Raw genomic sequence first — 27,321 nt, forward strand, 5'->3', positions numbered from 1 at the left:
AGTCTGGCATACTGGGATGATGGACAAATCGTGGAAACAAGCGGGACAACGTTTTTTATTCAATAGATTTCCATCGGTATATATTCCTCAAAGAGGATGAACCTGTGTGTGTGAAGAGTAGTACTACCTGCAGCTTGTACTGTGGTGTGTGCTTTATGATGATGTCAGCACTTCACTGGTCTGCACTGGCACACTACTGGTACAGTGCCAGATCTACTGTCGCCTTTGAGTGCAGCTTATAGTCATGATTTCCTGTTTGCCACTCTATTAGCTGAATTATGTCGAGTGCAGTTATGCAGCAGCCAACAGTTTGAAATGCATTTACTGCTTTGTCTTGTTGTGTGTATTTTGTGTTTGTGTGTAGGTAAACCACACACAGGTGCAAACAGAATAACTGTTGCTATATGATAAACAGGACGTCCATGTTCCCTTTACTCATGAGGTTTAGCCACTGTCCCTCCTGTGTAATATAAACCTAATTTCAAACCATTTGGTCACTTCAGCACTTCTGCATAACATTTACCTCTAGTCTGACTTTATCTGGGGATTCTGTCTCTGCTGTTCTCTTATCTGCATCTCATGCAAAGTTATTTCAGGTAAATGCTCACACACAGGTCTGTATGACCGAGTGTAGAATGTGGCTCAGTCAGGTGTGTTACGATGTTTTTTTAGAGAGCAAAGCTTCAGTAAAGGAAAAGGCTTTTGAATCTGCTAGCCTCCTGCTCAGTTGTAAAATGGCTTTATTGTTTTAATGCTTATGGACCTTAAACCTTTTTATTATTAGTGGATTCAGAACAATGCACACCATTGTTTTCTGTCAGAAACATACAACACTTGGTAGATACACATGGGTGAATAAAAATGATCATGGACACACTAACATACATTTAATTGCAAGAAAAGAGAAACAAAGACTTACTACTTTCTGTGTATTTTGTGTTCATGTTAAAAACCTGAGCTGTATTTTATATTTTGTAGATTCTCTTCCATATAATGTCATGACCTCAGCTCACACACAATCTAACAATGTTCTGTTTTTCCGCTTACACTCACACAGAAGGCTCACAGAAGCCTCACTATATAATGCTTTCTCTCAGTGACCCTGAGTGACTGTTTGCTGTCAAAGATCTGCTGCAGAAACACTGCACTACAGTGTTTCTGCAGTTAAAGGCCCCCAGATGACAAGGATAATACTGTGTTTTATGTTTCAATTGGACACACTAAATTTAGTGTTTGGGCCCTGCGTTAAAAATACTGCAGTGTACCACTGCAACCATTAAAAACAGGAGAGAACCAAGTAAATACTGTGAGATATTTATCTTCGTCTCTTCCACACGGATGTAAATGTTCCAACACCCTGTGCCGCCCCTGTCACCATCACATGTACGCTCCAGTACGCAGAGTGGTGTAGGGTGATTTACTGTAGATGTAAAAACATGGAGCCCTGTCGGACTGCAGCAGAGCTTTACATATGCCACAGTCAGCTCAGGCTATTTCTGTTGCCCCTAGTCAGCCAGCCAAGAAACAGCCCTGCCCATTTTGGACCAGTCCTTCAGGTTAATCCATTTAGACCTTGTGTCCTTAATCATTTTAAGCCCTGCAATAATTTTCAGTAAATTTAGCTCTCACACACGTTAAAGCATGCTTGTATGTTGTGGTCACGTATATGAATTCATACAGGAGAGTGCGTAATTTAGGATAATTATATTTCTGCAGTTTGGTCAGGAAGACTTTGTAATGATGTGTTTCATGCATTAAAAAAGTATACAGGTAAAACTAATTTATCTCATTTTGAATGGGAATGAAATATTAATGACTCCACCTGACCCCTATCCATAAAAAAATTAAGGTTTTCTGAAGGATCACCAATATTTTCCTACAATAAATATGTCACAACAATACGTCACCTATTCTGCCTGTGTATTTCAATGTATGAGCTCACCTAAAACAAGAGAGAAAGGTAAATCCTACAGCGTATTTATTCTGCAATAAATCAACTTTCTCTAGAAGGTTATTTGCATGACCCCCAGTTTCACATTATTCTTTTATCTTTGCCTAAATAATGTCATGCTCACTATTCCGATCCAAAAGAAAATACACAGGTGGGAAATTCCCCATTGCATTGATGCTCCAGTATTTATTTGTCTTTCAGATGTATGGCTGTGGCTAATGCACGTGCAGCTAGTGCAGAACATACAGAAGCTTGATTAATAGTCAGCATAATAGTTAGTATGCTTACAGCATTCTTCATCAATAAAGATTTTAATTACTGCTCAGAACTGCTGACCCGCACAAATCGTATGGTTTATGGGTTTAGTCTTATAGCTGCAGCGGGGGCCGGGGCAACAGTGAAATCCCAGAAACACAGTAGACCATGAAACATGTGGTTTATGGGATTACATTTTGTAGATTAAAAACCTGCAAGAGGGAAACTTAGAAAGAGCTCCAGCATTTATTTTCTTACAATGTTTCCAGGGAACACATAGAGTAGTTTTCATTCTATCATATGACAGACAGGTACAATCGGAGATATGATAGATTTGATGGAATAGGAAAGCAACAAAGGTTTTGAGAGAAATTAAAAAAGTGCTAAATGATCAAACAAAAGGTGAACGGTGATAATACGTAAAAAAAATGAGAATCGATAAAAAAGGGAATAAGTTCAAAGAAAAGAGTAAACAAAGAGCATGTGACCAAACATATTATCCAAATGATCTGTGTCGTATTAGTTACCTCTGCTAAGGAGGTTATGTTTTCACCCCTGTCTGTTAGTTTTTTAAGCAAGATCACACAAAAGCGACTGGACAGATTTCCTTGAAACTAAGTGGAAGGATGTGGTTTGTGTCAGGAAAGAACCGATTCCCTTTTGGTGCGGATCCAGCAATTTATTTTTCACTTTCTTCACCATTAGATTGAAAAATGTCCACAGTTTTGCCAGAGAACAGGTCTTGATAATAAAAATAGGCACATTTAGGGAACTGAGATATGAGTGGGTGTTGAATTTGTTGCAGCTTGATTGAATTTAAGGGCACGGTTTGGCCTCAGCTGAGGAATGTGTTCGACTGAGGGGCGTTCTAATTCAACATGTGTCAAATTGATGGGTGATTAGATGGTATTTAGCTGATAGACTGACTGGTAATGTTTTACTCACTGAGTTGTATTCACCTTGGGATGACATATTTCAAAAGAGTGTATTTACAGTGACAGAGTCAAGGCTGAATGCAAGAGCGGACCTCAGTGAGAGAAAGAGAGAGAGAGGGAAGTGTGTGCAACGAAGCAGAGGCTTTGTTTATTAGAAGAGGAAGGAAAGAAGGGGGGTGTAAACAAAGGAAAGGGGGGGATGAAGATATACAGGAGGGTGGGGTGGAAAGAACGTACCATTAGAAGGATTGATGGATGGATGAACAGACACATGGCGTGGACATGAGATGCCTCCCAGCATTCACAGCCTGAGGTGAGAGAGACTGACTTCTGCTTCACACTGATTCCACAGACTGAATCAATGTGATACCTCTCTCCCTCTCTCTCTCTCGTCTCCCTCTACTCACTTACTCCATCTCTCTCTCGCTCTCTGGGAATTCTCTGACCCAGTTAGCTCCTCCACCAGGCAGCAACAGAGTTATTTTTACATATTAACAGGAGACAATACTTTGTCCTCTGCCTGTCCTCCCCTCCTCCGTATCCATCCCCTCTTCTCTTCCTCCATCTTAGCTGCTCCCGTCCTTTTCCCTTCTCGCTATCCGGCGCTTCTTCTCCTCGTTTCTGTGCAGGCTTTGATCGTTTGTGCTCCAGTAGAGATGTGAAGATTCATCAGCTCCCTCCTCCGCTCGGTTCAGGATACAGGCTGACAGTAATTTGAGGAAAATCTGAGGGGAAAATGGAAAAAAAGCAAATCATTAAAACGTACTTTGACAGACAGTGAATAACTATTATTTTAAGATCCCAGTTATTATTATATCATTCATGTGGAACTTGAGTTTATTTGGTGTTGCTGTAGCTGGTGCAGCAGCTCAGTCGAGATGGAAGAGCTGCGTTTTCCAACTTTACAAAAATGCATTGGATGAAATTGTGGGTCGTCCATTTAGATGGGATGTCTGATGTTCCTTTAGAGCTGTATTAGATGTATGCATGTTGTACGTTTTTTTAAACAAGTAACCAACAAAAGGCATCTGGAAATTGTGTCTAACACGTTGATCGGCTTCAGATGCTCAGAAATTAAGGTTTTTGTGAATGTGGGAATTTTTTCTGGGCAGTATATCCATTCATCTATACCACTTAGCCTTTTAGAGGTGCGGGGGAGCTGGGGCCAATCCCAGCTGACATTGGGCGATGGGCAGGATGCAACCTGGACAGGTCGCCATTAATCCAACCCTAATCTGCATGTCTTTGGACTTCGGGAGAAACCAGAGAAACCCCATGCAAACACGATTAGATCATACACACTCCACACAGAATGGAAGGATTTAAACCGGGAACCTTCTTGATGTGATGTGAATAATATGTATGTAAATAAATAACAAATTAATGTAAATATAATGGCTGAGAATAATTTTAGATCAGTTTATAATTGGATTTTCCCAAAAACTCATTCTCAGGGAAAGCGATCAAAGGTTCATCAGTGCTAAATATGAAACCACCAGAATAAAGAACAGTAGTAGTTTCTTATATTAATTTTTATAACTTGAATAAATGAAAAGAACACATTTTTTCCTCAACTTGTAAACCTCCCCTCTCCTTCTCCTCTACTCTCCTCTGCTCTGCTCCCCTTTCCTTTCCTCTCCTCCCCTCTTCTCTCCTTTGCTCTCCTCTCCTCTGCCCTGCCCTCCTTTCCCCCCTCTCCTCCCCAGAGAGTAAAGGGACAGAGAGTGGTTTCAGGTGTAGACAGGTCATCGATTCTCTACCTAATGATGATGGATGGCAGGGCTGCAGAGAGCGAGAACAGGGAGAAAAGTGGAGCGATGCAGGGAGATAAAGAAATAGCAGAGTAAGAGGGAACTGTGTTTATATTTGTCCGCTGGCGGGCAGATGGTGAGAGTTTTAGTGAGATGTTGATCCTCAAGTGTTTCTATCATTCTTGTCATCTACGTCAGAGCATGCGCACACACACACACACACACACACACACACACACACACACACACACACACACACACACACACACACACACACACAATACGCAATTCCATATCATTCAATCCTGGACTTTTCTACCCTGTAATAGAAGTAGGAGAAGACAAAGCAGACAAAATCCTAGGATGCACAGGTGCAGAATAAATACAGGTAGGAAAGAACAGAAGAGAGTAATATAAAATAAAAACTATGCTAGAACAATTCAACACAATGACACACAAACTTACAGCAGTGCACATAGTCAATGCAGTCAGTGCATCACCCTGGGATGTGAGAGTAAATACAAGATATTGTTTGCAGTAAGGCTACAGCTATAATTACTTAATTATCACTCTAGAGCTTGAATATAAAAAGAGAAAGCTCATTAAAGATTCCTAGTGTCTAGGGTGACGTTTTTTTTAAATCGCTCATTTAAAACCTTAAAACGTTAATGTGTAATATTTAGATAAAACACAATAAGAAGCACTAAATCCTATACCATCGAGCAGTAAGTAAGATTACACTGACTGAGAAATGATCTCAGTTTCTTTTGCATTCAGTTGTAAAATGTTAGTTTTTTTCCCCACAGATGATGGAGCACAGTTCATTCTCTTCATAATATAGAGTTCAGGATATTTTTCTTTAGACATTGTTTCAGTTCTTTATGGGAATAGGGGGGGGGGTTCACAAGCAATTTCACAACGACTCACCTCTCCGCCGTCTCACACATTCCCAACTCGGATGTCCAGTAAGGGTGTGAATGAAAGCTTGCCAGATAGGAAGTGTTAAGACCCCATGTGGTGGGGTTACCACTCAGACACACACACACACACACACTCACACGTATACACACACTGACACTGAAGTCTCACCCTTCCCGAAGTACTGACAAGGAGGCAGGCAGGTTGCTATGGCAACCCCCGATAGAGGGGAAGTGATTGGGCAAGACTTGAATTTGTTAAGAGCTACTGTATGGAGCCTAGGGCAAAAGACTTAGTCAGTCTTTCTCATTGAGGGTTTGTGTGCTCGTGTGCATTGATAGAAGTGTGGGTGAGAGGAACACAAGCGGTCGACCCCTCCCGTCATTTTCTGTTTTAACACTCTGTCAGTTGTCAGGCTGATGTGATAGATCTGGGCGAGCACCACACTTACTCACTGCAGCACAGACTATAAACCAGGATAAAAAGACAACTGGACGCGTATACTAGGAATGACAGGGTGTACAGGGAGATGCAAAGCCATGACGTGAAAAAGAGCATCTAATCAGCCAACGTGTCACTGGAAGGCAAACATTACTCTGCCTTTAGAGAACTCCTCGACTCGATGTTGTGTTGGTGTCTTTAAGAATTCTGACACACTTGTGTGTCTTTGCCTGTAAGAACTGCCGGCTCTGTTTTCACTTGTGCCTCCACTTTGCAGATTTCATGAAATCTATATCACAAGAAAATGATCAGACTGATCTGCTGAGATACTTAATACAACTGGAGATTTAACACATATTTTACTAAGCTCAATCCATCCCTCTGTGTGTAACCTTCAGGCACAATGGATGCTTGCTGTTGCTGGTTCACAGTTTGGATAGACTCAGACCATGGAGCTGAAGCCACAGAAATACTGCAGAACTATTCAAGTTTTTAGAAAACCGTAAAATTACGATATGATTTGTTCAACCTGTAATACAAATGATGCATTGAGACAAAATAATGATTAAATTACAGCTGCAACATATTTAGTAATCATGAATTATCTTGATTATTTGTTTAATCATGATCAAAATATGCGGGAAATTGACATCTACATTGCTTTATGATGATTGTCGGAGAATCAGGTAAGTTTATTATCACACGAGACAAAGCTAAACAGAAAGTCCTTACGCTTGAGGAGCAGGAACCAATAAATGTTTAAGGGCCAGAATAAAGTTATTATTGATCGATTATCAAAATATCCATCCATTACCCATCCATTATATACTAGCCTAGGGCTGGAGCCAATTCCAGCAGACACTGGGCGAGAGGCAAGGTTTAATCCATCACAGGGCCAACACACAGCGACAGACAACTATTCACAGTCACACCTACAGAACAATTAGAGTGGGGAAGATTCTGTGAAGCTGGAGTACCGGTAGTAAACCCATGCATACATGAGGAGAACATGGAAACTTCACACGGACAAGCTGCAGCTATAGCCGTCAGTTTCAAACCCTCAATCCTATCCTCTGCACCAGAATCATTTGCCTGCATACTCAGTTGTTAGATGCTATTTGCCCAATAATCAATTATATTTTAAACTCTAGATTATACACTACACTGTAAAATCCAATAGCTGCCCTGACATACATTTATTAGTTAACTTTACTAGGTTATCAACAATATGCACTTATGACTGGTATTTATCAAGTAAGAGTTACTTGCATGGTGAAAAACGCAAAATACTTAGTGTTTAGAGTGAAGATTACTTTATTTAGAGTTATGCTCACTCGCAACAATAAGTAGCCAACACAGTCTCACTCCCACTGCGCATTCAAAGAAGAAGAAGAAGTGTGCATGCGCAGTAGCAACATTCAGTCTCTCCCGCTCGCCAGTCCAGCACACAGGCCGGGGCACCGAGGGCAGCCTGCTGACTCGACTTTTGCGCCGTCTTGTTTATTCTTTTGAAAAATAATAAGGTAAGTTATCAAGCAAGTGTTTCTGTTAATATGTTTGAATTACTGCTACGACTGTTAGCGTTCGCTAGCTAGCGCTAGCGCTAGCGTTAGCGTTCGCTAGCTAGCGTTAGCGTTCGCTAGCTAGCGTTAGCCCTAACCCTAATTTTTAAATCATGACCTCTACCTATGATATTTAAAAAGAAATCTTAAGACATCATTTTAGCCTGAATTTTAAGCAATGTGCCTCCATTATTAGTTGATTTTGCCTAATGCTATCTTAATTTTTGTGCCCTTGCTCACCTGTGGTTTTTGTTTTTGTTGCAGTGTCTTTCTATCACGTGCAGCACATTGGGTGTAGACATGTGCTATATAAATTAAGATTGATTAATTACATGAATACCTTTGAGGTCTAATAAAATTAAAATGTTACACTTTCATATTTTTCCATCCGCTCCCATTCTAAACTGCTGTGCCAATGTGAGGACAGAGAACTACTTCATAATAGGAGCAAAATCTGATAATTTTTTTGACCAAAATTATTAGGAAACTATAGCCCAAGGTTGGATTTGCCTGACCTTGTACTTTATTATTAAAAACAGGTTCCTGTAATACCAGTGTTAAGTATGCACATATTAAGGAACGTGTCAGTAATCTACAAACCACAACATCAGTGGAACTTCCTTGTAACTACAATATTTTTCTCTTTCAGAACAAGTGCTCAGAGCTATTGAAGAGCTGCTTTGACAACGTGGGCCCACTGCACTGGAGGTGAGATGCCAGTAGTTTATATTATGGGGGACATTTCATCTTAAAAAATCCAAAAAACTTCTTGTGAGCCATAATCCATATGTCCAGAACCAGCGTCATGTAAATTTATGTGCAAAAGTTGCCATTTAATATATGTTTACAGGCTAAATCCGTCTGTATGCTGTTAGCTTTTAGGCACACGTGCACGAGCAGTCATTTTGTAATTTTGCATGTTGCGGGTTCCGGACATATGGATTATGGCTCATGAGAAGTTTGGAGGGTTTTAAACCTTTTTTGGGGGTACTTTTATTCGGTTTTGCCTGTGCTTACAGCAGACATCCATTGTTTGGAAAAATACAGGAAGCTGTTTCCCCGTGGAGCTCCAGCAGTGCTTAGAGGGCTAAAAAACCTTCACCTGACATCTTATCAGCAAGGGGGTGAGTAGATGATGACCGTATTTTCATTTTTGGGTGAACTATTCCTTTAAGGAGTTATAACCACCAGCAGTAGAACAGTTTTTGACAAAGTGCTGCACCTTAATTAGATTAAATTGAGAGACTATTCTTACTTATAATCTCCTTTGAAAATATTTCTTGCAGATGCTTTGGAACTGTAAGCAGTGCCTCTTTTCCGCAGACAAAAGAGGACAGTTGTTAAAACACTGTCGCCTAAAACATGGAGGTTTTACTGTAGCTTTTAAATGCTGCATTATCTATAGCTGAATTTGTTCATCATCCACTTCTAGAAACCAGATGTGACAGCGGTACGCACCGTTGTACTCCGAGGCCTCCCTGTTCTACTTGGTTATGACCCCAGTGACTTCTACAACACCTGCTTCGTAAATTTTCATAGGAGCATCTTAAAGGAGCACACACAGTTATGGGGAAATTTGATTTGTATTTACCAGTGTCTCAATTAGAGTGAGATAAAAAAACAAAAAAAACGTAATACTGAATATATCCATGAGTTCAGTACAAACATTGGCATGGGCTGCTTGCTGACTGACAGTTTGATGTCTACCAGAAGGGTGAAGTTACCAGCCTAACTCCTGTGAAGTGAGAGGAATACCTTTGATCTCCAAAACTGAGTTATTTAAGTACAAGACCTTGTAGATATTCTTTTTTGTGGTTTCTGTTTTATTTTGAATGATGCAGTGGAGAGAAACAGTAAATCCAGGGGGAGGGAGAGGGGATAACATGCAGCAAATGGCCCAGGACAGATTCAAACCTGGGGTCGCTGTGCTAAGGACACAGTAGGAGATGTGTCCCCCAGCAGTCTAAGCCTATAGCAGCGTAGCTATAAAATGGTTAAGGGCTACCTGAACCAGCCCTAACTAAAAGCTCTGTCATAGAGGAAGGTTTTAAGCCTGGACTTAAATGTAGAGAGAGTGTCTGCCTCTCTGACCCATTGAGAGAGCTGACTCCACAGTCACTATCAAATAAAGCAGAAATGCCTCAAAAAAATCTTAAATGTTTTCAACTTAGCTTAGCGCAAATCATGGCAGTGAATATTTTGTTCACTTTTACCGAGTATGCCACTGACTTCTATCCACTGCCATTGTTTGCGCTGAGCTAAGCCGTGATGTTAAGAGCTGAAAGCCAGCTACTGGATGTACAGACACAAAAAAGGTATTGATCATGTTGTCTCACTATGAAAATGATAGAGAAAGTATTCCTTTAATGCACAAGGCTGGAAGGCAGTGTCGGGCAGGACACAACAACTGCCAACAACATTTCCCTGTTGCAATGTAATGTTTTTGTTTGGTTTCATCACAGGATTGTGACACTGATGAGACCTGGGTAAAAGTATCTGTCGGGGTGCTGACTGTTCTCCCTGAAGATCTGCAACTCCTTCCAAATCAGCTCCACCTTCACCCAATGTCTACTGCCATCATTGTTGAGGGAGGTATTGTAATGGATGAACTCCAGAACCTACCTGAGGCACTTTGCCTTTTGTTTGGAATGTCATACGCTTTGCATTTAGACTACCCTAAAGCCATGAAAAACACTTTCTGCTTCATTCAAAGAGTGATGCTTGGCTTGGGAGAGGACAAACTCCCACCAAAATTGCAAAGTCTTAAAAAACTCTTGTTGAGTTAGAATGCAAATGTACGAGTGGATTTAGTTGTTTTTTATTGTTCACTAAATTAACACACTCCACTCAAATTGTCAGCCCATGGGTTCATCAGCAAGTATAGAGGCTGTACATGTATGTATATTCATTCACATGTATGTGAGATCCATTGCCAGTTATTACCCTGTCAGGTTTTTGCGCTCATTGAGTAAAGCCACTTTGCACTTTTTTTTTATTTTTTATATATATGTAGTTTTTATTTAGTGATTTTTGAGTAACATTATTCAGGAATACAAAAGTGCACTTGTCAGCTTGTGGGTTATTTCCCATTGGTGGGAAAGAACTGTTGTGTTTACTGTATTATTGATCTTGATATTGATATTGAGCTGTGTTTGTGGATGTCTTTCAAGGCAATCTTTAAGAAAAAAAGTTGATATAAATGGAAGAAAAATTAAAAACAATTGATATATTTGAACATTCAACTGTGTTATTACCTTGATTTATTATGTTTAATTGTAACTCCGATTATTTTAGGAGATTGGAACCTTTTTTTCATTCCTGTATAGATATTTGAGCCACTTAGATTGTTGAAGTAACACTTACATGTTTTTTTAAGTGCAATCGGTTTGCATGGTTTTAGCAAGTAAGTCAGATTGCTGTTCAAGTAAATATAACTTAGAAATGCTAAGTTAGTCTAACTTAGATAATTGTGTTATATGGACTAAACACAGAGTAAATTTCACATGCAATGACTTAGTAGATTAAAATAGGAATTCTGAGTAGTCTTTACTAAGTCGAGAGTACATCTAAAGTAAGTTATCAAGCACACTCTACTTGATTGTTTTAGTTGCTTAAACTCATGTATAAGTGTACTCTAATAAGGAAGCACTAGTTAGAACAACTTAAAATACCTAGTTCTCTTTACATGTTTTTTTAAGTGCAACCGGTTTGCATGCTTTTTTAAAGTAATGATAACTAATTGGATTTTACAGTGTAAACTTGAATGGAGAACCCCTACAATTTTACCACATTCAAGCCTTTTCCTTAGAGTGAATGCAATGTGACCCGTCAATTGTCGTTAAAATGTGATCAATAGGAATAGTGCAGCCCTGCTTCAGTCTGCTGTCAGCCAGAAACAAGTTATTCCTTTAATATCATATATCGTGAAATGCACCAAAATAGGAGGATACTTTTAAATATCTTTGAAAGGTTTTTATTTTATGTTTGAAAGGTGTTTATCCGAGTTTTACCTCCTACGCTCACACACTAGTGTCAAAGGCACTGCACCATCCACAGGGTCCTATGTATACATGTGTGTTTGCGTGTTCTGCTGCAGAAAGGGTTAGTGTTGAAACTGGCTCATTTGTAAGTGCAAGGGACCAACGCCTAATCCTACATGTGTGCCCACAAACCAGCAGCAGCTGATGGAGCTGTATGGATAACATAGACTGGGTCTTTAGTGGTGTTTGAAACAGAGCTGTCTTTGTAGATACCAGTGCACAGCCAACCACTGGGTCTTGCTTGTGTGTGTGTGTGTGTGTGTGTGTGTGTCATACTTTGTGCATGAATCCACAAGAGATTTGGTAGAACAGAACAGTGTGTACGTGTTTTGCGATCACCGGCTATTAGAGCACCAGCTCAGCGCTCCACCCAAACGCTTGGCTTTAATAAAGTGTAATAGAATTAGGAAGTCTTGTCTGTCCTTGTGCCGTAATGGAAATTATATAAAAAAAACAAAAGGTTACTGCACCACAATAAAGTGCTTAGTAGAGACGCCATTGTTTTTACTTTAGTTTTTTTGCTGAACAAAGGGGAGAGTAGCACTTTGATCGATAGTGGAAAGACACGATGCTGAAAAAGCATTATACTGTCTTCCTCCGCCATAGGAATCTATTAATCTTTAATTGGACTTGTGGCTTCAAGAGAAGTTGGGGATTTTACTTCAAACCCAGCATTAAAGGTTAGTGTGTCCCTGTGTGTGCGTGTGTCTTTATCAGAAATCCTCTGTAATATTCCTTGCGTCAAACCCTGATCACCTTAAGCCTATACTCAGTTTTTCTAGTAGAAAAGATAAGTGATTTATACACCAACTCAAAATGTATGATTCAATTGAACTTGTCACTCTATAATTTATTTTACAAGGAAAGGCTATTTTATTTCTCTGAACACTTGCTTCTGGGAATAAAGAGATGCTATGAGCAGTAAATTACTTTGCAATGGCTGCATCTTTATAAGCTTAAATTGCTTTTCTAGTTGAGTGGAAGGAGGGAGAGTGCAGGACCCAGAGGAATGAGGAACAACGGGCTGAACCTGGAAACTCTCTGGCACCTTTTAAAGCTGGGCTCAGTCGGGCTGCATCACGCACCAGAGGAGAATATTTGCAAATATTCTCCTCCCTGATTTCAAACATGCACCTGCTCATGTCACCTCTCTGAGTTGATCTTATGAGGAAGAGGGTGCAAACAAAAGAAACAAGATGGAGACTAGTGTGACAACTTGCTGTGATATGTAACAAAAGCAAAAGAAAGTCTGGATGAGAAAACGAGAGGTGGAGATGCAGTCAAAATGCTAGTTTGTAATGCTCTGCACTCACAGTAGATTGTTTTGTGGTTGCCATTTCAAAAGGTCATCTTGTCTCTCTCATTGTTTACAGATTGTTTCATACCAATTTCAAATCCTATGCATCGGCACAAGCTCCTGTAGTCTGAGCTCAGCTTTACTCTGCCACCACGTCCTTTCCTGTCTCACTTCCTTCCCATGTTCCTTCTTGCAAACACAAGCTCTTTCTCTTCTTTACTCCACATTAGACTTGCACCAGCACTTCACTGCTGCACCCTGTACCCTGTGGTGACTCGAGAAGGAATGCAAACATGGATTGAAATAAACAAACCAGAGCTCTTTGCATTCATACCTTCCCTTTATCCTTCCGTCTCTCTTTCATTCACACACTCATGTCACCTCAACTAGCAGCCACCACCACCACCACCACCACGACCCACCCACACACACTCCATCCAGCTGCAGCCCTTGTTTTCTTGTCCACCCTCTAGTTGTTTCCTGATTGGAATTCCAAAGCCAAGGCTAAGTGGAGCCATGTCAGCCAGCCTGTCTCGTATAAAGGTGGAAATATAGAAGCAGAAAAGCAATTTCAGGGCTTCCCCCACTGTGTGTGTGTGTATGTGTGTGCTAGTGTAAAAAAGTCTGTATTTTTAGGTTAAGAGAGGGCCTTTCTCCTCCGAGCCAAGTGGTTTTCTATGTACTGCAATCGTTCTGCCGAGCATTTATGGTTCCACAATATCAGAGACTTTAAGAGTCACAGTGGCCAGAAAATGCATGCACACACACACACCCACACACAAATTGTGCTTTACATAATTCTAAACGCGTATATGCATGTATGCTAGAGCATCACTTGAATGAAAAAGAATCATAACGGACATTATCTAGATTAAGACTGCGTGTAATTATTTTAAAATTGAGAATGAGGCTAGGGATCACGTAGTAATTACTATGAGAGTTTATGATTATTGAAAAGAGATTGTCATTTTTATTTTATTTCACAAATGGAACCGAGGAGCACGCTGGTGTTTCACAGTGGAATCAACTAATGTGTTTCCAATGACATGTCAGTCTCTCTTCGTTAGAGACAATGAGCGCACTTTAGTTTCAACTTATTTTCCTGTTAAACAACAACAGATCACCATGTAGCACACTTTCTCATCTTGATTGGTCCGAACGTTCTAACTTTTTTTGCTATATTTTACTTAAATGTGTTTCATATGGTGTAACTAGCTCATGCACACAGTGATGTTGCAGCACTGGGATGTTGTAGTAAAGTATTGTTCCTGTTTAAAGCAAATATATGTATAATATGATCACACTTCAACCACTGAGTTATCATTGTCTGGTTTATGTGAACATCCCCACAGATCACTCTGTGAGGGCTCAGCCTGGCGGCCTCCTTCACTGCAGACAAAAGCACCTGCACTCACAGGAACATAAAAACTCAGAAACTGGGAGGTAGTAAAATACATCCCATGAATTCGAAAGGGCTCCGCTGTCGTGAATGGCACCGGGAGGGAATGTTCCTATTAATGAGTTAGGAAATGAACAGCTTAATGGTGGGCTGACTCACAGAGCTGCAGAGTGCTTGGCTTTATTCAAGGAGACGGAGAGAGTTCCGCTCTGTTTTCACGATGAAGCAAAGGGAGAGCGACCGGACAGAGCAGCTGATGTGTTTTAAACTCGTGTGTGGCCATTGGGGTGTGTCTGTGCAGATTTCCATGTTGTTCATATGTTCACATCATCTTCTCTAATTGAAGAAGAACTCTCTTTGCTGCTGTCAATCTGCCTCTAAGAAGCTCAGTTTCCTCCAGGTCGCTCTCAGTCTGTGTTCTCGCTCCGTTGCACCGCTGCTCCTCTGTTTGACAGTTTGCTTCTTATCCCTCACCATCGGTAGCGGTTTACAAATGAGATGTGAAGGATTAGCAAACAAAATAATAATGCTGTCGGGTTTATTTGTCTGTTTCTCATGAGCACTGAGCAGACGTGTGCCCGTCACTGGAGACCATTGTTATGTCACCAAAAGTCATGGTTTGATGCAGAGAAGAAATAAAAAATGAGTGACTGTTTTCTCCATCTTTATTCTGATTTAAACTTGTTGGAGGTGTGAAGTATGATTTACAAGTCAAATCTACCTGACACACCTTACTTCGGCCTGTCAAAACCTGTGAGAAATGATTTGATAAAGAGAAAATCTTGAGTAATATTAACTTAATGGCTTTTTATAACATGTACTGCACTGTGGTGTGTGTGTTAAAGCGTAACTAGGAACCAGTTTGTCTTGAAGGACCATTACATTACGTCTGTTACACCAACCACCACCCTACTAAGTTATGCACAATTATCTAAGGTGCGGCCTCCTCTCCAAACAAAACACAGCAAACATGGCACATTTGTTCTGTTTTGATTTACTTGGCTGTGTGACTGTTTGTGGGAGGAAGCACCGCCGTCAGATTGTCATATCTGGTTTGTCAGGTTAACTACTGTCACACTTCTCCACACAATGAGGGAGGTAATAACATATATCTCAGAGAGCTGTACTTTATGCACTTGTCATGTTTTTCTGCAGCTTCACTCTGTTTTTCTGCCATCGTTTACCTCATAAGCACTGAGCTGAGCAGATACATTCATATCTCAGAGTGGCCCTGCTAACACTATTGTTTTTATTGAATAACAATAATACTAATTTGCTTAATTATTTAATGATCGTAGCTGGTTGTTCAGTTAACGGTGCCTCAAGGTATTGTAGTGAATAGAAAGAAGAGGTCACAGTGGCCTAGAACTAAAAATCCCAATCCAGTGCTAAATATGCAAAACAGTGGGTTTCAAAGCAGCCAGACAAAAACTCTTTAGTTTCAATTTGCCCCCCAACTGTGCCCCCAGCTCAATAGTTGGTTTTTCACATGATGTAATATCGCAATCTGGAAATTGATTGACTTGAAATCAGGGGATGGAAACTAGGTGAAAACCGCTGCTACTGCACAAAAATCTGTGTTTTCTCCACCAACTCAAAGTCTGAGTGCAAGAACAACACGGAGAACGAACCAGAGCAAACATGTTAAACTCACTTAATCCAGCTAAAACCTTGCGAAGGCAAAGGGTATGGGCATGAGTTCTGTTGTGAAATAGCAGCAGTCTAATGAGCATGAGAGTGAAGGAGGTTTTATCTGAGATCAGAAGTTGTTGAGGTCTCAATAATTGATCAGTGTTTTGTTCTCGGGTCAGCACTGTGTTATAAAAGCTTTAGAAATATGGGCTATGATCGGGAAATATCAGCACACAAGGCATAAAAAACAACATAATGATTTTGTATTTTCTCTATGTAAGGTGAATGTGGATGTGCAGGGACTGAGCCACAGTGGTTGTCTTCAGGTTATTTCCGTTTCTTTCCCAGTGCGGAAGTGAATAAGTCATTCTTTATTGAGAAATGATTACTGTTATCACACGGAGATTAAAGATGCACTCACCAGGGTGCGTAATGGAGTTTTTTTTTCTGCAGCGCCTTTTTTTTTCCTGCAGCGCCTGTTTTCTTACAGACAGCAGTGGATTGTGTGCTTGCACGTCCTTGAATGATTGAGTGTGGCTGCATGATGGTTACATTACTATTTAAGTAAACACACATATCTTTAATTGCAGTCTGTCTTGACTTAGGTCACCCTGAACATGATCCTGAAGTGCCGTCACTCTGATGTTCGCCTGACCTTTGACCCTGTGTGTTCTCAGGTACTGAGGCTTGTCCCGCTCTGACACAGTGACTCCAGACAGACTGGCTGAGAGACGCTGAAAAAAAGAAGTGGGCCGATAAAGAGATAGGAGGACAGAGGGAGGTGAGTGAAATGAATAACAGATTCCATTCTTATCTCTCCATCTATATATCTTTGTACACTATATCTGGTGCTGGGTCTCGCTCTGTCTGTGGCGAGTTGCTGCCGGGCTTGCTGGCTCATTGTTTACAGTGCTGCCCGGTCAGCCAGAAAACAAGAGCAGCGCTGTATTGGGGAAGGTTGGTGCACACTCACCCCTGCTGAGCTCGATACTGAGAGTTTGTGTGTGCAGGCTCGTGTGTATGCCCTCTTTGAGAGTGAAGGATGGGAGAGGAGGACATTGTTGAGAGCAGTATCTACTTACTGAGCAGTAAGATTGCCATCACAGATTTGCCGTTTTTTCCCAAATGGAAAAAACATACCTGCAAATTCCACATGTTGGCACAAGCCTGACATAGGGACCAAAAGTGGAAAGCCTGTCTGTGGTGCCACATGTAAAACTAGAATAGTATTCAGTAGATTTCCTCCGCCAAGGCACAAGAGTCACCTTGAATACAATTAATCGTACATTATGTTTCTTCCACCGCTAAGGATATCTCAATCAAAACAAAAACAACAGATCTAGTTTGATGACGTCTTGAAACAGCGTGGGATCATGGGAGATGTTGTCTTTGCCGATGGTAATCTGCCCGACACAACTCACTCTGGGAAAATGGCCAAAATGTCACAAAAAAACAAAACAATCTCACAATGGATGTGCACCAAATGTTAATGGGTTCTTTCTTGGGCCATGCCCCGTCCCATGTTGGAAATTCATTCAGTAGTTTTTGTGTAATCCTGCGGAAAAATCAACAAACAAACAGAAATCGAGAGAAAAATCAACAGGCTGGGGCAGAGGTAATAAAAGATGGCCCTCGCTCACATGTTTGTGCAAATTTGAAACTTCTATCTCTCTCTGTTTGCACAGCTCATGCTACTACTCCAACTCTTACAGCCTGTTACATCTGCTCACCTCTTCTCTAAGTATCTGAATAAACACAAGCCCCACGTTCATCTTGTGCGCTCTCCTCGAGTATTACCGCTCCCCATGAGGATGCTTTCAGGTTAAACACATCTTCGGTTCACAGTTGGTTAGGGCCTGTGGTCCTGGTGGTAGCAGTTCTCTCACTGTGATGATAAGCTGCCTACTTATGTATGTAAAGTAGCTTTTATGCAATTCACCCAGTGGCCTTCCCCACTATCATCTCAGTGTGAGCATTTTGGGGTCTGAGTGAGTGTGTGTGTGTGTTTGTGTGTGTGTGTTTATGTGTGTTTGTGTGTGTGTTTATGTGTAGAAAATTGATTGCTGCAGAGGTTTGACTGAATGAGACTGAACCGGGCAGAAAAGCTGCTGTGGCTGTGGTGGTCGGTTTGCTGGTGTTAAGACCGTTTAGTTTGAATTAGTGCTGCTGAAAGGATTAGTAGATTAACCACAGGAAATCCATGCCAGCAATAATACATAGTTTCAATCTCGTATATAGATCATTGAAATCATTTACAAAATAATTAACCCCACATAAGCTGGTTCCAACCTATAAAGTGTACAGATTTGCTGCACTCCAGTTTTTCATATTGTGTAAATGTAATATACTGACTAGTGCACACACACACACACACACACACACACACACACACACACACACACACACACACACACACACACACACACACACACACACACACAGTGAAGATGATCCATGTCCATCCTATCCCCGGGGGCCTTCCTACTTCATCCGCTGCCTTCTCCACAGTTTTCTCTGCTCATATCTTCATCTCACTCGGCCTCTGCTCGCTCTAAACGTATTTATTTTGTTGGGTCTCGCGTTTGTGTTTCCTTCCCATGTGTCATACCTTCTCTCTCTCCTGCCCCGTAGCCGCAGTGTCCTTGAGAAGGCAGTGACTTTGTCGGTGAGCGCAGCCGAGCGCATCACTCTCTGTCTCCGTCGCTCACACACTGTCTCCCTGACACTCACTCAACCCTCCCCAAATACACACACACACACACACACACACACACACACACACACACACACACACACACACACACACACACACACACACACAGTACGTCCATGGCTAACAAGACTGTTCCTTTAGTCCCCATAAATAATTCATTGGCAGTAACATTGGCTGTGCATTATGCAAATATTGACAAATCTATTGCAGAGAAAAATTGAAACAGTCGTTTCCTGTGTTGAGCACAACTTTTGCCCACTTGCTGTTTTCAGAAATATATAATAAATCATCAACAAAGTGCTGATACAGGTAAATTATATTTAAGCAAGGGCACAGTATAGAGACAATCAGATGTTTTATAGGATATATTATACCTCCACCAAGGAGGTTATGTGTATTAAATTTTGAGAAAAGATGTGTTTTTTACATTTACCAGGCCATAGTTCATGGATCTTAATACAAAAAAAAAAAGAGGAAAGTTTAGGGAACTGATATTTATGAGTTTGTGCAATTTGCTGCAGATCCAAATATAAATGTGGTTTAAATTTGGTTTCATAAGAGGATTTGATGGTGTGTTTGATGAAACATGATTTTAATACAGTTACTCTTACTCTGGGCTTGTTACCAAGTTTGGACAAATTGCCTTCAGGTGATACTGTCCTCAAGCTGCCAGCATGGAAACATGATCGCCCTGTGCCCTCCTCCTCATTAACGGTGCCCTCAACTAATCTTGGATCATGACAGCCCATTGTCGCAGTTTTCCGTAGCTTTTGAAATATAGATGGCGTCTGATTGTCTGCTTGTAAGAGGAGATGTTGTAGTCTCTCGATTGCTGTTTGTTCTCGCTGGTTTCTGTTTCCCATCAGAGTTCATGGAGTGCGTATTGGGTCACTTGTTTTTTTCCTGCCACCTGATGTCACCTTACCTTTTCTGTTGGAGATCAAGTGTCCTGCGGTTAGCGAGTTAAATGTGTTTGTGTCCCGCAGCCGTGTTTGTGTACTTGCATCTTAAATAAACATTTTATACGACAGATTGAAATTATACCATGCATTTTTATGCTATTATTTTGTAATCTGCATAATTTAAATTCCTGAAGTGCTGTTTAATTTTCGAACATCAAAATCCATATATCTAAATTAACATACTTCATAACAGTATCTCAACGCCGCCATCTTTCCCTCTTTCTATGTGTGTGTGTCTCTCTCTCTATGTGTGTGTCTCTCTCACTATGTGTGTGTCTCTCTCACTATGTGTCAGTCTCTCTCACTCGTCCTCGTGTTTGTCCCTCGTTCGGCTGAGAATGCTTCCGTAGCCATGGCGACCGATCCCAAGGGGAAAAGTTGAGGCTGAATCCCTTTTATCTCTGTTTTCGCTTTCTTTTCCCTCCATTGTCTCCTGCCTGGTTTCAGTCTCGTGCTTTGCTCACGTGCAAACACAAACACATCAAAAATGAGGCCGGGAGGTTGAGATGATGCCGTTTTCGTTCCTTTGTTTTCCAGTACTGATTAAAAGAAGTGACCTAATTACAGAGAAACACTTGGGACACAGCGGAGGAAGAGATTCTCTCTCTCTCTCTCTCTCTCTTTCCTGTTTTCTACCGTTTTGCTTTTTCCTCGTCTTCCTGCTTGTTAGTGACTAACACTGCGACAGTGGAAACTTTGGCCATTGAAGTAAACACTTTCTCCAAAAAGGCTGATGGTGACGGGGAGAGAATAAAAGAGGATGATGAGAGGACACGGAATACAGAAGTCAGACCTCAGCCTAGAGAGGGGCTTCAATAGCACACAACAACATATGTTTGAGAAAAAACTGTAAATACGTCTGCACTAAGGAGGAAGACAGGTGATGTTGTCACAGAGCAACAAACTCCACATGGGGAAGAGATGGATTTTCTGCTAAAGCATGACCGTGATTGTTCATACCCTTAACTAAAGGTTTATTTTTCTACCATCGACTCTCCACGGTGTAGTTTGAGGTTTCATATTGCAACCAGCTGAGTAACCCAGACTTACCCTCCCCTTCCAAGCGGGTAGGAAAACCCACAGTGGCCCTCAGGTAACATAAAACGTGAAAGCCCCTCTCTAGTGCCGGTGTGTTTAGTTCATTCTGGGGGACCACTGAAACATGGCGGTGCAACATAGTGGTCCCCTGAGGAAGAGAATCTGCTGCTAATACAGATATGAAGGGCTGAATGATAAGATAACACAAATACAGTTATTCTTATTTTCATGTGATTATACATCGATAAAACCATAATTATGAATATCGATTTTCTGCTCACAGATAAATCCTGTAAATCACACCTGTAATAAAGTGGTAATTTTCTCCCTAATCATCCTAAATTCATCAAAATCCATATTTTAACCCGAACCAAAACCTTTGTCTGAACCTAACCAATACTTTTGTCGTTCCTGAGGACATGGACTAACATAATCGTTACTTAATTTGTTTCTGGGCAGGTATGCTTCCTCTGATAAGCAATGCATTTTCCATCCTGGTCGATACTGAATAAATGACCATGTTCCTTTTGATCAGTTTCTTTGCATTTCTCTCATAACTCCAGCCTCCTATCTGAAAAGAAAAACGTTCAGTAAAGCAAAGCTCAGGTATAAACTAAGAGGGACTTTTCCTTTTTAGCTTAATCTGTGTTTTTAATGGAGGCAGCCGGGGGGGAGACACAGTCTGGAAGACAAACTGGAAATGGGGAATTCAATTTTGTGAACTCATAATAATTTAATTGTTAATTATTAATGTGTGAAGTGTGAAAAGGACAACTGTAATGAAAGACCTAAGTCTCTCAGGCTCTTCTTGTCTTCCTTCACTACATCTCTTCATCCCTTCATTCTTCCTCCTTTATCCCCCTAACACCCTTCTTCTTTCATCCCTGTGCCTCTCCTTCCTTCCTTCCTCCATTTCCCTTTCCTCCCTTTCCCCCTTCATCCTATTTGGTTTCTAACTCTTCCCCATTGTCTTTAGCTTTTTCGTCCACTGGTTTATATTCCTCATTGTTTAACCATCCTCTCTCTCTCTCTTACTGACCGTGCATATCTTACATTGAGACTCCATTGTTCTTCTAATCTATTTCATACTCCACCCCCACAAAAACATATAATATGCACTTGTGTCTTCCTCTTACCCAAATACTGTAAATCATCTCACGCTTTATATACAATACCTGCATAAATATTTAGAAACTGAAAATGAAACGACACCACGGTAAAACCTAAAACAACGACAACGACAATTATTTGCCTTGATGAAATATAATTTTTACAAAACTAGAAGATGTGCACACCTCTGCAATGGAGGGCTATTGAATCATTAGCGGTCGGTCTACTTTAGTGCACTAGGCTCTCAGCTTTGTAAGAGAAATAATGTCGTGCTCTGCTCTTGTCGACAAGCAACGGACAGTCGACAAGAGCACTTTTATTAGCATCCATACACCTCAACTGGTTGTCACCATTAAAGCAAATGGCACACCCATTATGCCTGCAGGAAGTGGAGGTTGAGGCAGAGAGCTGCACACACACACACACGCACACACACTCATAGGAATTATGGCTCTCATTAAAACACTGTACAGATACTGGTGAAATGGAGTGTCGTAGCATTTTTCACAACAGGATAATGGAATAGTCTTTTAGTGTGAATGTACCGTGCAGCACTAACTGTAAACCTTTCCTGTCTTCCTCTTTGTGCTCATTTCTACTTGTTCTCTTTCTTATACACTTCAAACCTGCCAAATGTTTTTCCTCCTTCTCTCTCCTCCAATACACGACCGTCGGCCCCGCCTTTCCTCTCCTCTCTCTCCTCCTGTTCCTTCCTTTCTCCCTCTCTGCCCAATCTGTCATCTCCCCTGAGTCACAGAGACAGGCGGGAGAGGAAGTGCGCAATGAAACGGCCACGTCGAGCACTCTGCCCAAATTGACCGGGAATGAATGGAGTCACTGATCGGCTCCTGCTGAAGCAGTGTCGATGGGGGCGTGTAGGGGGGTGGGGGAGAAAAGGCAGGTTTACAGTTTGTGAATACCACAGACAGGTTTACATCTATCTGTTCATCAAAGTGAATCACAGACATCTCTGTTTGCGATAACTTAGGAATGCATCTGGAACGGTTATCTGTGAGCTATTACAAACAAAAGTTGAGGATGGAAAAATTTCCTTTCTTGCCATGAATTCAGTCTTTTAAGATGAAGAGGTGAACGTAATCTTTATTCTGGAGATTTTCCTCTGCTGTCTGAATAGAGAACCAGGAAGCAGCGAGGCAAGGCAACAGCTAGAGAGAGTGAAAACTAGAAAAACGGGAAGAGGCAGAATGACAGGACACACTCTCCCATGTCGCTGACTTTTTTTTTCTGGTTACTGAAGCTCCTAACGAAAGATTATATAACATTCTGCGAAACCCATTTCTTAAAAACACTTGATCCTACGGTGTAATTTGGGTTTTGTAATGTATTCAGTAATCTGCTAATCTGGAACCACCCACTGTACTGCTGGTCTTATTAATGAAAATTGACAAAGAGGGACACATCGCTGGAATACCAAGTCGTACTATGCCTGTGTGCCTTTTGGTGTGTGGTAGAGTAGAAGAGCATTAGGGAATTAGTGCACATCTGGACTAGCCTGGCTGTCCTCATGACCTCACAACTCGCAACATGCTTCATAATTTGGAAAGGTTTCAATGTAATTCTAATGACAACAAACCGTGGCCTCGATTCTGAGAGACCTGAAAGCACCTTTCAAATAACTGACCAAGCAGATATCACTGCCCAATAACAGGTTGCTGTATGATTTATCAATCGGCCCATGAAGGTCGACCACAAAGGCTGAAAGGGAATTTAAACGGTTTAGTCTACGGAGGATTTCCTTCTATTCCTGCTGTTGTCCTGCAAAGGAGCTGCAGTTGGACATTATGAGAGAGTTTTATTGCCCATTGTTTTTTTTTTCTGTGCCCAGCAGAGTACTGTCAGCTGTTCAGTTGATTTGAACCACAATACTTATATTTAAAAGTTATTATCGGATATCTTGTCAATTGCCGTCTCCCGTTGGAGCCTTTGTTGCTTGGTGGTGAAAGAACGCATTTGTCTGTTGCATTTGGAGGAGTCTTCGAAATGGGACAGCCTAGTCGGTCCCAAAGTGCTGGCTCTCTGATAGAGGCGGCTCCTGAATTGGGACACAGGTCTCGTCTCTTCTTTCATCTCTGTGTTTACTTACCTATCAGATCCAGTCATTTACCCCACATTGAAAACTACTGATATATTGGACCATATAGATATTTAACCTTTAATATAGTTAGTGGTTTAAGAAGCACAATAACTGAATTTCATACTCATAGAATGTGACCATGCATGCTGTGTGGTGGTATTTTTGTGAATATATATATATATATATATATACTATTTACTAGTAACATTACAGATAGAAGAACCTGCTCAGACACACACACACACACTCTCATACACACACACCCACACACACACACGTAAAAGAGGTGGGGCAGTCACAGCCGAGTATGTTTGCAAACTTGAGCTTAGCAGTGAAGAGCCTTTTTAAGCAGGATTAAGACTCTAAGTGTCAATGGAACCGTCAAATAGGCCAAAGACCACAAGGATATCAGTTACACTGCAACAATCAACGTCAGTGGGGGCTGAGCATTCGTGTGTGCGTGCGCAGTAGTTTGTAATATAGAGGCAGAGGAAACCAGCAGGATGTGCACACACTATATGCGCATTCACAAGTCCTCCGCAGACTGTGGAGCCTCGACAGAGCCCGGGCAGGACCATCTGTTCCTGTGGAAATCAGCACAGCAGGAGGCTAGCAACACACACACACACACACACACACACACACACACACACACACACACACAGTAAGAGCATGCTGGCATAGTGACGCAAAACATTTGTGCAAGCTGTGTGTACAGAAGTCAAGTTTTCAGTTGAAATAAAGTAACCTGTGGAGATGACAGGTGTACCTGAGAAGACTAATGCTAGATAGATAGATAGATATATAGATAGATGTGCACACTCAGTCAATGAACACATGCATTTATCCTTGTTAGCCTGTGACCCACGTCCCTCCAGTCTGACCCGCCGTCAGCAGAAAATGCACACACATACAGCTTTCTCCATTTTAATAATCGACCGGGGGGAGTTACGCTCCCATTTCAATGTTCTCTATTTCCCTCCCAGAGACAACATCAGCATTTTCTCTGCTTTCCGCCATCTCATCAATACTCTCTACCCTGACCTCCCTCTGGCTACACCTGGGCTCGGTAAAGACAGATGGACAGCGTAGTAGCTTAAAACATACGCAGGGCAACAAAGCCTGTTTAAGTGAATACACACTGATAATGCCTACAATAGGGTTATATTTAATTATAGGGGGAAAGGAAAACCTTTAAACCTGTCAAAAGATTAGAGGGGGCCAAAGTGAGGATAGTAGCTGTAGGAAGCTCATCAGTTATACACGTCAAAGACCTGGTTCAGTAAGACCTGATCAAAACTTGTTCTGCTGTTAATATAGATTGAGTTGCCAAATTCAATCAGTAAACCGGAGGCATGATAATTAATCTTCATTTTTGTTACCTAGGGACCTGCATTTGTCCTGTTCATCAGTCACTTTGTGTTGTAGTGGACTGACCCACTTCTTGTAGGAGAAGGCTTTGTTTTCTGTATTGCAACAATATACAATTACGCTATCACAACATGTAAATGTAAAAAAAAAGGCAAATGTAAAAAAATGACATGCCTGTAAAGACTGAAAAGATGAAATGGCTAAATACGAATAATAAATGAGAACATATTAAAGAGTTCTGTGATAGATTCTGTAAAATCTGTGCAGTACCATGTGACCCGAAATGCAACACAATGTCGACATCCCTCCTGACGACAGTCAATCTGTAATGAGAAATTTATCATCTTTATTTTCCCCAAATTAATTGGAGGAACCCCTAAAAGGAAGCCCGTTTAATTTTCTAATCTAAGAGAGCAGAGGAAGTGTCTTTTTTTAGCTGGTATGAGAGGGATGTGATCATTTCCATTGGTCAATATTACTCTGGCCACGAGGGTGATAAAAGCTCAAATACCCTGTCCAGAATGAAGAAAAGTGAAACATGCAAATTAAAATGATCTACGGCTTTATGATGAGTCTTTTGTAAAACAGATTATATGGCACTCAGGTAATGGTGATGAGGTCAAACGTTGCTGCTACATCCTTAAAGGTTATTAAGCCTTTACAGTTAAAACTGGTGAATTTTATGTCATGAGTGCAATGTAAGAATGAGCTGCACTTGAAATAGATAGTTGTATGAATGTTCAGCGTTAGCATCATCACTACCATCTGACAATAGACATCTCACCAAAGAGAAGTCCTACTAGCCATCTATAATTTAGCATGGCCTTTCAAGGATGTTCTTATTATTGTTATTGTCCTTGACAGGTAAAATCTTCCTCGCCTCTGCAGTAGAGGAATCTAAATTATAATTATCACAGAATCAACTTCATCCTTCACAAGCGGCAGTTGTAATGTTATACTTTTTGTAACTGAGGTAATTATACACATTACAGTATCAAGGATGCATTCATACACCTCGAAAACAATAGCATCATCACCTTCACGGCAGTGAATGGAAAATATGATCCCTGTAGCTAGGAGACCCTTGTTATTGTAACAGAAGTGGATCTGTGGTGTTTCATTCATCACAGCAGAAGCACAATAGATAGAGGATTAACAAAACAAGCACCGAGCTATGTTTTGAACAGGAAAATGGCAAATAGCAATTTGCTAGTATAAATTTTTATGTATTAATTCGTGTAGATTTTTTCAAAAGAATCTGTAAATAAAATAAAATCCTTAAGGGACTTCTATCGGCGAAAGAACCAATAAACAATCACAATAAAGATGAGAAAACAAAATTGAAGGCGACAGACAAAGTGTGATTCCAGCAAGACTGAGAATTGGAGACTGGGCAAGGAGTTAATAACAGCAGGAAAACATAAGAGAGCTGAGAGAGCTAAGATAGATTGGAACAGACCAGGTGCACAAGTTAAGATCAGGGGGGAAATCAGCGGGAGAGTCAGAAGGAGAAGTAATTGCTTTCGTACGTGTGTGTTTGGCGGAGTCGGTGTGTGTGTTGAGAAGAAACGTGTTCACTTATTCATGAAACAGATCTGTCCATCCATCCATTTCTCCATTATCTATACCGCCTCTCCTCTCAGGGTCATGGGGGGGCGGCTGGAGCCAATCTTAGCTGACATTGGGCGTGTGGAGGGCTACACCCTGGACAGGCCGCCAGTCTATCACAGGGCTGACATATGGTGGCAAACAACCACCCACACCTATACAGGCAATTTGGAGTCTCCAATCAACCTAACCTGGACTGTGGGAGGAGGCCAGAGAAAAATCATCACAAGGAAAGGCCATGAC

The 27,321-nt window shown here is 41.1% G+C and overlaps 1 protein-coding gene and 1 long non-coding RNA gene across 4 annotated transcripts in view; both read left to right on the plus strand.

Moving 5' to 3' along the window:
* The window catches only part of strbp (spermatid perinuclear RNA binding protein), a gene marked incomplete in the record, with an annotated part of 76,120 nt that overhangs the window by 10,260 nt on the left and 38,539 nt on the right, over positions 1–27,321 (plus strand). For all 3 annotated transcript variants that reach the window (XM_062412837.1, XM_062412836.1, XM_062412838.1), the window contains 1 exon segment: positions 16,859–16,962.
* On the plus strand, positions 8,388–11,055 carry LOC133974681 (uncharacterized). The gene is made up of 4 exons (XR_009924684.1): positions 8,388–8,521; positions 8,861–8,937; positions 9,246–9,338; positions 10,276–11,055. It is a non-coding gene; the product is annotated as an uncharacterized LOC133974681 (long non-coding RNA).

This window comes from Platichthys flesus, chromosome 19 (genome assembly GCF_949316205.1).
Source record: "Platichthys flesus chromosome 19, fPlaFle2.1, whole genome shotgun sequence".
NCBI classification, from domain to species: Eukaryota; Metazoa; Chordata; class Actinopteri; order Pleuronectiformes; family Pleuronectidae; genus Platichthys; species Platichthys flesus.